Source organism: Felis catus, chromosome D3 (genome assembly GCF_018350175.1).
Source record: "Felis catus isolate Fca126 chromosome D3, F.catus_Fca126_mat1.0, whole genome shotgun sequence".
Classification (NCBI taxonomy): domain Eukaryota; kingdom Metazoa; phylum Chordata; class Mammalia; order Carnivora; family Felidae; genus Felis; species Felis catus.
Window position 1 is genome coordinate 32,726,221 of NC_058379.1, and position 12,385 is coordinate 32,738,605.

The following is a 12,385-nucleotide window of genomic DNA, read 5'->3' on the forward strand; positions in this document are numbered from 1 at the left end:
TGAATCACTATGTTGTACACCTGAACCTATTGTAATGTTGTGTGATGACTCCACCTCAACAAAAAGAGTTTATTTGAGCAAAAGTCTATTCAGATGGGGAAGCATCAAACTGGAAGGGGTTAGAAGGCACTCTATGGACAGGAGCCTGGGGAAAGACTCAGAGAAGGTGTGGAAACCAAGTCAGAAAATCACTGATTGTTTACAGCGTAAAGTCTAGTTGGCTGTTGGTGCTTGGTTGTCCTTAGGTTTCAAATTCACAACCTTGAGCTATTTATAGACCTTGGTTTTCGTTTGCTTAGGTGAGCTGCCAAGAGTATTAGAGTCATTTCAGTGTGATGGCCTCCTTGTTTCATGAATTCAACAATCTTAAATATCTAGTAGAAATAACTTAAGCTTATTTGAGTAGTAAACCCAAGTAGAATATAAACACATGCCTCCATTATCCTAAATGCTGACAACTCTGAAGACATGCCTGTTTTCATTAAACCAGTAATATTAAATTAGCCCCATTTTCCAAAGATGATTCCAGTTCACGTGAACTTAAAAGGTACTTGGATTAGTTCCAATTTTTCTGAAAGTTTTAGCAATATCTAATTGGTGTAAGTACTTGTGTTTTTCTAAGCCAATTAAAATAGATCTCTTATATGGGATTTTAGATTAATTCTGGCAATACCCTCTGGAGGGAGAAAATGCCGCACACACGCATCGTACATACATAGACACAAACATGCAGACAGACACAAGAATCTTAAAGCTTGCGCCCTAAAATTTTAGCTGTGAGTCAGGCCAACATAGCATTCAAACCCCACAGGTTTAGATAAAATGGCTGGATCCAAACTGTGTTTCTGGCAGGTGGAACAGGTTTAGGCTACCTGCTCAATGAAGCCTACCAATATTTGGGGGGAAGACTTTCATTTGCCCTGATATGTAATGATAGAGGCTGTGGACTGAATTTTAGGCAAGAGCTCTTTTGGAAACACCAACAGATTGAGGATTTTAAAAGCTCATCTGAGTGGATAAAATATCTAGTTCATTTTTGGGAAGTTAGAGTAAGGAGCCCTTCAGTTGAGGGACCAACAGTAACCTCCTTGGAAGTTCCATTTCAGAGAAGTTTCTTGGCTTCTTGAAACAACAGTTCCTATCATCAGAGGTTTAGGGCAACTGTTACTTAGAAAGTTCCCCCCTTTTGTTTTTTTCTTAGGTGCAGAACAGTTCCATTTCCAATGTCCTGACCTTTCACAGTATCTGCAAGAGTCTTCAGATGAACAAGGGAGATGTGGGAATTGGTAAGAAGGATGTCTGGGCTTTGAATTACTTCTAGGGTGTCACTTTCCGTCTTTGTAAAGATTCGATTAGTAAGATGGGGTCAGTTGTTTTTAATTCCTCAAAGAATTCGGTCACCTCAATGATAATAGCAAAGGGGTGACTCTCATCCAACTACATCGTTTTGAATTTGTTTCTTTATTTCAGAAAGATTTCCGACTAAGATGAAAATCTGAGGATTCCCAAATTCCAGATTTATAGCTATGTGCCTTTGGGATGTTTTTAAGTCATTCCACAAAGGCTAGAGTTTGTTTTCTTTTCCTCTGAGTACATAGTTCCATTTTAGCCCAGTTATTCATAGGTGAGGAGGCCTTAAAAACAGCTCCTCTTGGGCCCTGAATGCTGGCCTCCAATTGGGCAACTTCTGACCACAGACTCTTAAAAAATCCTTTCAAATATATTATTATCAGGTTTGGTGAAGACAAACGTTGAATTTTCCTGGCAGTATCGACCCTCCCACTTTGTTTCTTTCCAAAGGTATACCTATTACAAATGTGACTCAAAACCAAAGTCAATAATTATGCCTTTTTATAGCTTAACCAGGGACCCAAGAGGACTTCCAAAGCGGGTGCAAAAGACGCAGCTACCATGATCTAGAGCTACTCCCAAAGGCAGCCAGAAGAAAGAAAGACTTGGGGCGCTTGGGTGGCTCAGTTGGTTACGTTTCCGACTTCGGCTCAGGTCATGATCTCGCGTGGGGTTCATGGGTTTCAGCCCCACAGCAGGCTCGTGCTGACAGCTTGGAGCCTGGAGACTGCTTCGGATTCTGTGTCTCCCTCTGTCTCTGCCCTTTCCCTGCTCACGCTCTGTCTTTCTCAAAAATAAATAAACATTTTAAAAAATTAAAAAAGAAAGAAAGACTTAAGTGAGCTTCCTGATCTCTGGCAATAGTCAGTAGGATATCAGCAACAGTGGAGTGCAGCCCACATCTCTGTGTGGTCAACTACAAGTTCTTGGGGTTCCCCAACCTGAAGGTTGGCTGTTTGCAGATGCAGGTCTGACAGCCTGACACAAAATGGACAATAAGGAAAGCAATGGCTGCCCTTGGGAGAGCAAGGATCAACAACCAAAGAGTTCTCAAAACCAAGAGTCACCCAAGAGTAATACCCAAACACTTGGAACTGGTTCTTCCAAGTGTTTCCTCCTGTTAATCCAAATATAGATAAAGAGGGGCTCTTGCTGTCCTCATTTGATCAGAAATCTGTGAGGCTGACTTGGTATGAATTTTTACTTTGTGCAAGCTTTGTCAGACATCCTGAGTTCTCAGCTACAACCTCTAAAATGATTGAGGTGTCCCACCTGTCCTTTGTGATAGTCAAAACTCTAGCGGAGTAAAAAAAACAAAAACAAAAACAAAACAAAAAAACCAAAAACCAAAAAAACCAAAAAACAACCATCTTTTCCTCTATTCTCTGAGGTTCGGTGAGTGGGGCCTGTGAATTAAAGCTATGAGACAGAGTAACAGGAAAAAAGTGTATTTTGCAGGCACACAGCGCCTTCTCAGAAAAGAAGTAAAAACTCGGAGAAGCAGTTAGGCCTGGGGCTTGTATGTCATTTTAAAAAAGGATGATAATTGTGGGGCAGACGCTAGACAAAGCAAACTGGGGATTTGGTAAATTGTGGGAAGGTGACTAGGAGAAGTATATACTAGTAAGTTTTGGTAGGCAGTCTCAGGTGACTTGTCTTCCAGTACAGGAGAAGGGGACATCTTTAAAAATGGAAATTCCCATTATGAATGGAAGCGAAAGGTATGCCCTGCTTTTAGTCAGATGGGGTGTGGTGGTGTAGACTCTTGCTGTGTTTGTTGTTTCTCAGTGCCTTCAAGGTAAAAATAATCATTATGCCAAAGTGGCATGTTCCGGTCTCCTTCACAAGTTTCCATAGTGAAGAGGTTGGGGGCAGGTTCCCCCAAATGTATCCCTTTCGCCTGTGGACTATCTTGGGCTGAAGGTGATGGAGACCCTGTGGGCTCAAGAGAAACTTTTGCCCCTCCCTTAACTATGTAGAAGAATCTCAGTTGAGGCTCTTTCCAAGAATAAGAATTCTTACCAGAGATAAACTTTATCTGAGTGACCCACGTGTATGGTGAGGCAAAGGTATATGAATTGCATGCCTTCCCTCTGAAGTCCCAGACCCTTACTACTTTCTTCTTAGTTCAGGATGACATATATACCTCATTTGGAATTTCCATGTTTGTGTGGATTCCCAGGACATATGACATTAAGTTTGACTTTCTTCTGTTAACCTGTCTCATGTCAATTTGATTCTTAGTCCAGCTAGAGAGACCTTGAAGGGGGCAGGATATTCTTCCTCCCCGGCAGTGGGGTACACACCCCCAGCATGGCTGATTCCAAGTGATGTTACCAGTGTGATGTCACCGCTTGTGGATTTTGGAACAGCGCACATGGCTTCAGCATACCCCTGTCTGTATCTCCTTTCTTCCACACCAAGAGTCCTGGTGTCAGGGGCACAGGGCTTGATAGATTAGAATATCCCACAGTTATTAAGTTGCCTTATCCCCTGTTATACATGCAAAAGAGTTAGAGTAACACCATAAATACCATTGTTAGCAATATGCTTACTGAAAACAGCAATTTGTTTTTGCATTGTGCTCTCCATTCTTCTATTTAAAAAAAAAAGTTGTTCTACATCTATTTTGTCAGGGTGCATAGCTATTACATACCATACTCTCTCTTTTAACCAGAACTTGGTCTGAGTTCAAAAGGAACTGTATCTCCGATGTTCACCATCAATGCTTTTACATCAATGTCTCTCCCTCGTCCCTTCAATTGTCCAAAGCTTCTTTTCTGGAAGAAATCATGGGAACTCAATTCTCTGAATTCTTGCATGTTGGTAACAGTTGTCTATGACTCTAACACTTGAAATTCCATTTTGCTGCATATAAAAATCCTTGGTCACATTTTCTTTCCTCATGAAATCAGAGTAGGTATACTCTGTTTTCTCCTGTCAAAGTCGGACGATAATCTTGTCAGGGAGCAAGAACTCCTGTCCCCTTCAAGGTCTTTCTAGCTGGACTAAGAATCAAATTGACATGGGACAGACCCACAGAGGAGAATCAAATGTAACAGTGCACTTAACGGGGAATCCACAGAAACACGGAGATTCCAAAGACACTCAGAATGAGGGGTGCATGTGTCCCTCAAGGGGGTAGGGGTCCGGGACTTCAGGGGAAGACATACAATCCTCAGGAATAATGTAAAAGAGTAAATGCTTGGTAAACAAATGTTTGCTGAGCCACTCGGACACATGGGACATAGAGGACTTTGGTCAACAGGTCTTGCTAGGCTCTTTCTTGTCAACCACACCCGGTAGTATAATGTGGTGATTTGTGGTGATAGCTCCCTTCCCAGAACAGGTCCTCGAATTCTTTTTAGGCACTTGTGGGGGAAGTAAAGAGCTTTTTTTTTTTTATGTATCTGCTGGGTTTTGATTGCTTTTTCGACTCACAATAATCTTCGTGCCAAAGTAGCCCATCTTGGGGTGGCCTGCCCTAGTTCCTACAATATCAATATTTTTCCCTCATAAATCACTTTTTGCCTAGATGCCCAAATATATTTTCTTAGCATTTTTCTTTAAAAATCTCATCATCTTACTGGAATGTGTCTTAATGCTGAACATTCCGAATGAATATTCTCAGGTACATAGGGAGTGCTTTCAATATGCTTCGAATATGTGCATTTTTTATTTCAGAAAAACCTTCTTGAATTACAGGTTTTAGAATTGTTCTCTGCTATTACTTTTCATCTTTAGGGACTCCTGTTATCTGTAAGGTATTCTTGCCTATCCTCCATAGTTGTCATATTCTTTGAAGCTCATTTTTCCTCCATTTCTTTTTGATTTTAAGATCATTGTTTATTTCCTTTCACGGTCCTTTTGGTTTCTGTTTCTTCATTTTTCTTCTCTTATTTCCAATTCTTTCCTGAGTTGTTACTTCATTTCTGAGTTTCCCTAGTCCTGATTTAGTCTGCCTTCATTCTCTTGATGCCTTTAGCTTGTTTTGAAATCATAGGCTCTGGCTCGGGTGTGTTTTGTGGGCATGCCTTTGTGGCGTGCTTTTGTTGTCTGTAGGGATGTTGCTCTACTTCTTGCTCAATTTTCTTCTGACGATAACTTTGATAGTTTTCAACCATGAGTCTTTAAAAAAATTTTTTTTAAGTTTATTTATTTTGAGAGAGAGAGGACAAGTGGGGTAGGAGCAGAGAGAGAGGGGAGAGAGAGAATCCCAAGCAGGCTCCGCACTGTCAGCACAGAGCCCGATGCAGGGCTCGAACTCACAAACGGTGAGATCATGACCTGAGCCTAAATCAAGAGTCCGGCACTTAACGGACTAAGCCACCCAGGCTCCCCAACCATGATTCTTTTCTAATGCACGTTCTTACGTGAATTTACTTCTCCTCGGCATCCAAAAGGAGTGCTTTTGCCAGTTCACTTAACAATGCCTTCTGTTTTTCGTGAGTGTGTTAAAATATGCAAGCTTGCCTACTGAAATTTCTCCTTTCCCGCTTTTCTCTGTCCTTTCTCTTTTCCACATTTCTCTTGTCCCTGTCCTGCAAAATTCTTATTGCATCCTAGGAGTTTCCACCCCATGGAGGGTCTTATCTTTATCCCTGTGGAGAAGGAAGGATTGTTCTAACCCTTCAGGTCTATTCGTGGGCTCCTTGCATTTACTGCTATTGGATGGATGACCTTCCTGTTTTTTGATGGTGTTCCTTCCATAGGGGAAACTCAGTGCTGTTTCAGGTTTCCTCTTTTTTTTTTAATGTTTATTTATTTTTGAGAGGGAAACAAAGAGACAGAGAACGAGCAGGGGAGGGGCAGAGAGACAGGAAGAGAGAAAATTTGAAGCAGGCTCCAGGCTCTGAACTGTCAGCACAGAGCCCGACGCGGGGCTCAAACCCATGAACCATGAGATCATGACACCTAACTGGCTGAGCCACCCAGGCACCCCAGGGTTTCTCTATCTTTAGGTCCATTAGACATTTTATTGTTCCCCTGTTTCTGCTCACACGTACTCTGATAGGACCAAATCTTGCAGCTATGCTGTGATTCATCCTCACTGCCTTTACATTTTGGGGTCTGTGGGGATACCTTGTCAACTAATTTTGTCCCAAGCATTGTCCAGGGGTTTTGGTTTTGTTATCTAGTTACTCAGTCCACTGCACCTAATAGATAAATGGCCCTTGATCCATGTTAAAAAAAAAAAAAAGAAAGAAAGGGAAATTTTAATGAGTTAGTCTTAATAATTTGCACCCTGGACTCTGACTTGAAATAAACACATCAGGGCAGAACAAATCAGAATAATCCTCCTGGGAAAGCACTAACCAAGCTGCTTAAAAGCAAGTTTCCTGAAAAGTAATTAAAGTTCCCTAAACTAGAATCTCTGACAATAAATAACATATCTTAATGTTTTCAATTTATCCAATATATGGTAGTTGCCCCCCTTATCTGAATTTTGCTTTCGGTTACCTGTGGTCAACCATGGTTTAGAAGCAGATAATCTTCCTTCTGATGTATGATCAGAAGGTCAAAAGTAGCCTAATTCTGCATCACATGCCTACGTTACTCCCTTCATCTTATCACGTAGGCATGTTATCATCTCACATCATTATAAGAAGAAAGATGAGTACAGTGTGATAAGATATTTTGAGAGAGAGAGACCACATTCACATAACTTTTATTATAGTATAACATTATAATTGTTCTATTTTATTATTAGTTGTTGCTATTAATCTCATACTGTGCCTAATTTATAAACTAAACTTTATCATAGGTATGTATGTATGCATAGGAAAAACCAGTATATATAGAATTCAGAACTATCTGCCATTTTGAGCATCCACTGGGGGTCTTGGAATCTACCCTCCATGGATAAGGGGGCATTGCTATATTTTTACTGGGAATTAGTTATGTGTTGTATATTCTGTTATAAGCTATTCTAGATAGGAATAGGTATGAAACATAGCCCCTCTCCTCAAGGAGTTTCTAATTTAGTTAGGATTATATTGGATACCTGAAGTAGGAAGGTGATTTGTAAACTGCAATGCTATAAACCATGTCAGTCATTTAACCTCTTGCTGCAGGGGTCTCATGTGAAAACTCCCCTTCTCCATTGTTCTCTGTAATTTATGAAGATCACATTGCATGCACTACTTGGAGGGAAGGAAAAATGGATAGACCAGGTTGTTGTTGTTTTTGACCTTTATAACCTAAAACAGAACCCTGAAGTGGAGCAGAATTTGCCACCTCAAAATGTCTGTTCGGCTTAAGGATTGTTGTTTTGAGCTAAAGGCAATGAAAACTGATCAGATTCAGGAGAAGCCCTTTACTGCCTCCTCAGTTGCCTAAACTTACATTGGAAAGGGGGGCCTGTATCAGGGAGAGAGTTATTACCTTTTTACGTAAGAAACTTATGTATATAATAGGTCAACCATTGTTTTCTAAACATCTCCTCTTGCCTTCCTGTGAATGGCCTTCCTTGCCTTTGCAACCCCAGCCCCCAACCCCTTTCGTTAGTTCAGGATGCTATATAAGCCTCAGTAACCTGGCTGCGGGCTGCGGCTGCCTTTTGGAATGTGTATATATATATATATATATATATATATATATATATATATATATACATATATATATATATGTATATGTATATATATGTATATGTATATATATATGTACATATATATGTGTGTATATATATATGTATATATATATGTATATATATATGTATATGTATATATATATATATATGTACACATATACACATATTTGTTAGTTTGTTTTTTTGAGTAGACTTCATGCCCAGCATGGAGCCCAACGTGGAGCTTGAACTGACGACTCTGACATCAAGACCCGAGCTGAGATCAAGAGTCAGATGCTTAACTGATTGAGCCACCCAGGTGTCCCTGGATCTTATATTTTTATGGGGCTCTTGTAAATACTGTTAAAAAGAAACCACAAGCCCAAAATGGAGTCACTTGTGCTAGGCCATGTCACCAAACCAGGGCTTAATACCTAATCTAATTGTGGCTGCAGCCTCCACCAGAAATGTAGTCTTAACTGAGCAGTCAGGAATTTTGTGGTCAGCATCAATAAGGTAATGTGGCACATAGGCCCTCTCTGCCCCCAAAGAAAGATGAGGTACCCCACCTAATAAGACCCTTTTGTCCCCAAATGAAGGTGAACTCACTTGAAATAATTTTTTTTTCCTGTTTATGACTTATTTGTCCTGCCTTTAAAAACTTTCCCTTTCTGTAGCCCTTTGGAGCTCTCCTCTCCTTGCTAGATGGGCTGTCGGTGATTCATGAATTCATGAATAAAGCCAATTAGATCTTTAAAATTTCCTCAGTTGAATTTTTGTTATTTAATAGTAAAAAGTGTGTGTGTGTGTGTGTGTGTGTGTGTGTGTGTGTGTGTAAGTAGGCTCCATGTCTAGTGTGGGGCCTGAACCCATGACTCTGGATCGAGTCACATGTTCTACTGACTGAGCCAGCCAGGCTCCCTGAAATTTGTTTGTTTTTACCTGTTAATCTGTTCTTATCAATTTGATTCGACCAGTTAAAGAACCTACAATACAGGAAGGGAAAATGTTTCCATCCCCCAAAGGATGTTTACCTTAAGAAAAAAATCGCAATGGTCAAAGAACCAAATCTAGGTTGCAAATGGATAACCGAGGTAGGAAATGGCTCCTTTAAGTTCTTTTGCCATCTTGAGCAAGAACTCAATGTGTCATATCAAGATTGATAAACCAGATAAACTGAGAATAGTAATTTACATGCAAACAATTCTCTCATTTATAAAATTGTTAGTGAGCTCTCATTCTGCTTTTGTGTTCGATTTGCTTTTTTGCTGTTTGCATACTTGTATCTCCCCCTCTCCCTCCCTCCCCCTCCCCCAGCCCTTCACAGCTTGGTTTTGGTGCCTTTTTAAAAATTTTCCTGGTGATTGTCTATAGAGTTCAGTACTGTGTATAGCCGAGTCAGGAGTCTGCTCTGTCAGATATCCTGGGACTCTCTGGACTTTGGCTCTTCTCTTGAAATGAGGGTAGAATATCATGTAGAGCAGATAGAACACTACATTGTCCCCCAACATGACTCCCAGTGTATACATCCTGTTGAATCTTCCCTTTGAGTGAAGGTGGGACCTACGAATGTGGCAGACTACCACTCCTGTGAGTAGGGTGTGATACATGGTAACAGTGAAGTGTAAAGGTATTTAAGGTCCCTAACAAGTTGACATTAAGTCAATCAAAAGAGAGATTATTTTAGGTGGGCCTGATTTATCATGGGACTCCTTTAGTTCTAGAGAAGAAACAGAAGAAGTCAGATAGATTTGAACCAACAGCAGCAGAAGCTCTCTGGTTGGCCTTGAAGAAGCAACTGCCATGCTGTAGGAAGTGCCATGGGGCAGGCACAGCGGGAGGTCCTGGGAGCTGAGAGCTTGGTCCTATAATCACATGGAGCTGAATTCTCCCAGCAACCATGAACTGGAGGAAGACTCGAAGCAGAATGTTGTAAATTGCTCAGTTTGTGGTAACTTGTTACCCAGCTATAGAAAGCGAATACACAAAAGTCCTTCTGCTGAATGTCCGGATTCATACCGTCTCTCCCCTCAGCTTTGTCTCTGTCTCACAGCACAATCCTAGAATAATCTGTGAAAATTTAGCCCCTAGGAACAGAAAGTCTCAGTGCATGTCTGTTGCATTGCATGGGTGAATGAAGGCAAGAATGCAAATAGCTGGATACTCTGGAGTTTCTGCTTCATGTGTTTCACTTTTCTCCAAGGTGTTCATGCACAGGATGCAGGTAAATATTTTTCTATAGGGCAATTATGGTTAAAGTGCCAGAATGATTGCTCAACTATGTCCCTGAGGCTGTCTGGTCCTGGACTTTTGTTTGTTGGGAATTTTTTGATTACTGGTTCAATTTCTTTGCTGGTAATTGACCTATTCACATTTTCACTTCCTGATTTACTTTTGGGAGTGTATATGCTTTTAGGAATTTACCCATTTCTTCTAGGTTGTCCAAGTTGTTGGCATATAATTTATCATAATGTTCTTTTATAATCCTTTGTATTTCTGTGATGTCAGTTGTTATTTCTCCTCTTTCATTCCTGATTTTACTTGAGTCTTCTTCTCTTTCTTTCTTTCTTTCTTTTTTTATGAGTCTGGTTAAAGGTTATCAGTTTGTTGATCTTTTCAAAGAAGCAGCTCCTGGTTTCATCTGTTCTATTGTTCTATGTGGAACAATCTGTCCTATTGTTTTTTAGTTTCTGCTAACTTTCTGTTTTAATCTATTATTTCCTTCCTTCTACCGGTTTTGTTTTTGTTTTTCTTCTTTTTCTAGCCCTGCTAGATACAAGGTTAGGTTGTTTGAGATTTTTCTTGCTTCTTGAGGTAGGTCTGCATTGCTATAATCTTCTCTCTTAAAAAGCTTTTGCTGCAGCCCAAAGATTTTGGACCATTGTGTTTTTGTTTTCATTTGTCTCCATATATTGTTTGATTTCTTTTATTTCTTGGTTGACTCATTCATTGTTTAATAGCATGTTATTTAGCCTCCATATATTTGTGGTCTTTCCACATTTTTTCTTGTGGTCGATTTCTAGTTTCATAGTGTTGTGCCTGGAAAAGATGCATGGTATGACTTCAATCTTTTTGAATTTGTTAAGACTTGTTTTGTGATTTAACATGTGATCTATTCTGGAGAATGTATCATGTGTTCTTGAAAAGAATGTGTTATCTGCTGTTTTAGGATGGGATGTTCTGAATATATCTGTTAGATCCATCTGGTCCATTGTGTCATTCAATGCCACTGTTTCCTTGTTGATTTTGTGTTTGGATAATCTATCCATTGATGTAAGTGGGGTATTAAATTCCCGTACTATTGTTGTATTACTATCAATTACTTCCTTTATGTTTGTTACTAGCTGCTTTATGTATTTGGTTGCTTCCACGTTGAGAGCATAAATACTTATAATTATTACATCTTCTTGTTGAACTGTTCTCTTTACGATTATATAGTTAGTGTCCTTCTTTGTCTCTTGTTATAGTCTTTGTTTTAAAGTATATTTTGTCTGATAATAAGTATTGCTACCCTGACTTTCTTGTCACTTCCATTTGTATGATAAATGCTTTTCCATCCCTTCACATATTAATTATACTTTTAATGATACTTTTTAAAAGGACATATACAATTCTTTTTCAAATTAAAATGCATCATAATAATTTTGTTAAGTCGGATTCTGTTATGCTTCAGGTATAAATGAAGTACTTTTATTTTTATTTTTTTAAGTTTATTTATTTATTTTGAGAAGGCGACAGAGACAGAGAGGATGAGCAGAGGAGGGGCAGAGAGAGAGGGAGAGAGAATCCCAAGCAGACTCTGTACTGTCAATGCATGGAGCCCGACACGGGGCTCAGTCTCACAACTGTGAGATCACGACTTGAGGCAAAATCAAGAGTCAGATGCTTAACTGACTGAGCCACCCGCGCACCCCATGAAGTACTTTTAAAATGTATTTCATAGTTAGGTCTATGTTTTTTGGACTTAGCAAACATTACAAAAAATTGTAACCATACACAAGAGTGGAGAGAAATATAATGAATGCTTATATTGGTTTTCTATTGCTGCTGTAACAAATCACTATGAATTTAGTGCCTTAAGGCTACACAAACTTGTTATTGTTCTGTAGGTCAGTAGTCCAAATGAAGTCTCACTGGGCTAATCAAGGTGGTTCTGTGAACGAATCCATTTCCTTGCCTTTTACAGCTTCTAGGGGGCTACATGCCCACATTCTTTGGCTTGTGGCCCCTTCCTTCCTCCATCTTCAACATCACTAACAGCAGGTGGAGTCCTTGTTAGGCTGCATCTCTCTGACCCTCTGCTATGCACTGAATGTTTGTGTCCCTCCAAAATTCACATGTTGAAATCCTAATGACCGTGGTGATGGTGTTTAGAGGTGAGGCTTTGGGGAGGTGTCCGATCCTGAGGGTGGAGGCTTCATGAATGGGATCAGTGTTCTTATAGAAGAGACTTCCTGGGGCTCCCTC

The 12,385-nt window shown here is 40.0% G+C and overlaps 1 protein-coding gene across 4 annotated transcripts in view; it reads left to right on the forward strand.

Annotated features, from left to right (window-relative positions):
- MPPE1 (metallophosphoesterase 1) overlaps nt 1-12,385 on the forward strand; it is a 56,661-nt gene that overhangs the window by 19,139 nt on the left and 25,137 nt on the right. For 2 of the 4 annotated variants that reach the window (XM_006938775.5, XM_006938774.5), the window contains exon 2: nt 1,202-1,286. The exons of the other annotated variants lie outside the window; for them this stretch is intronic. The gene's annotated coding sequence lies outside the window, so the exon portion shown is untranslated. The remainder of the gene's footprint in view (nt 1-1,201; nt 1,287-12,385) is intronic. 4 annotated transcript variants of the gene reach the window in all.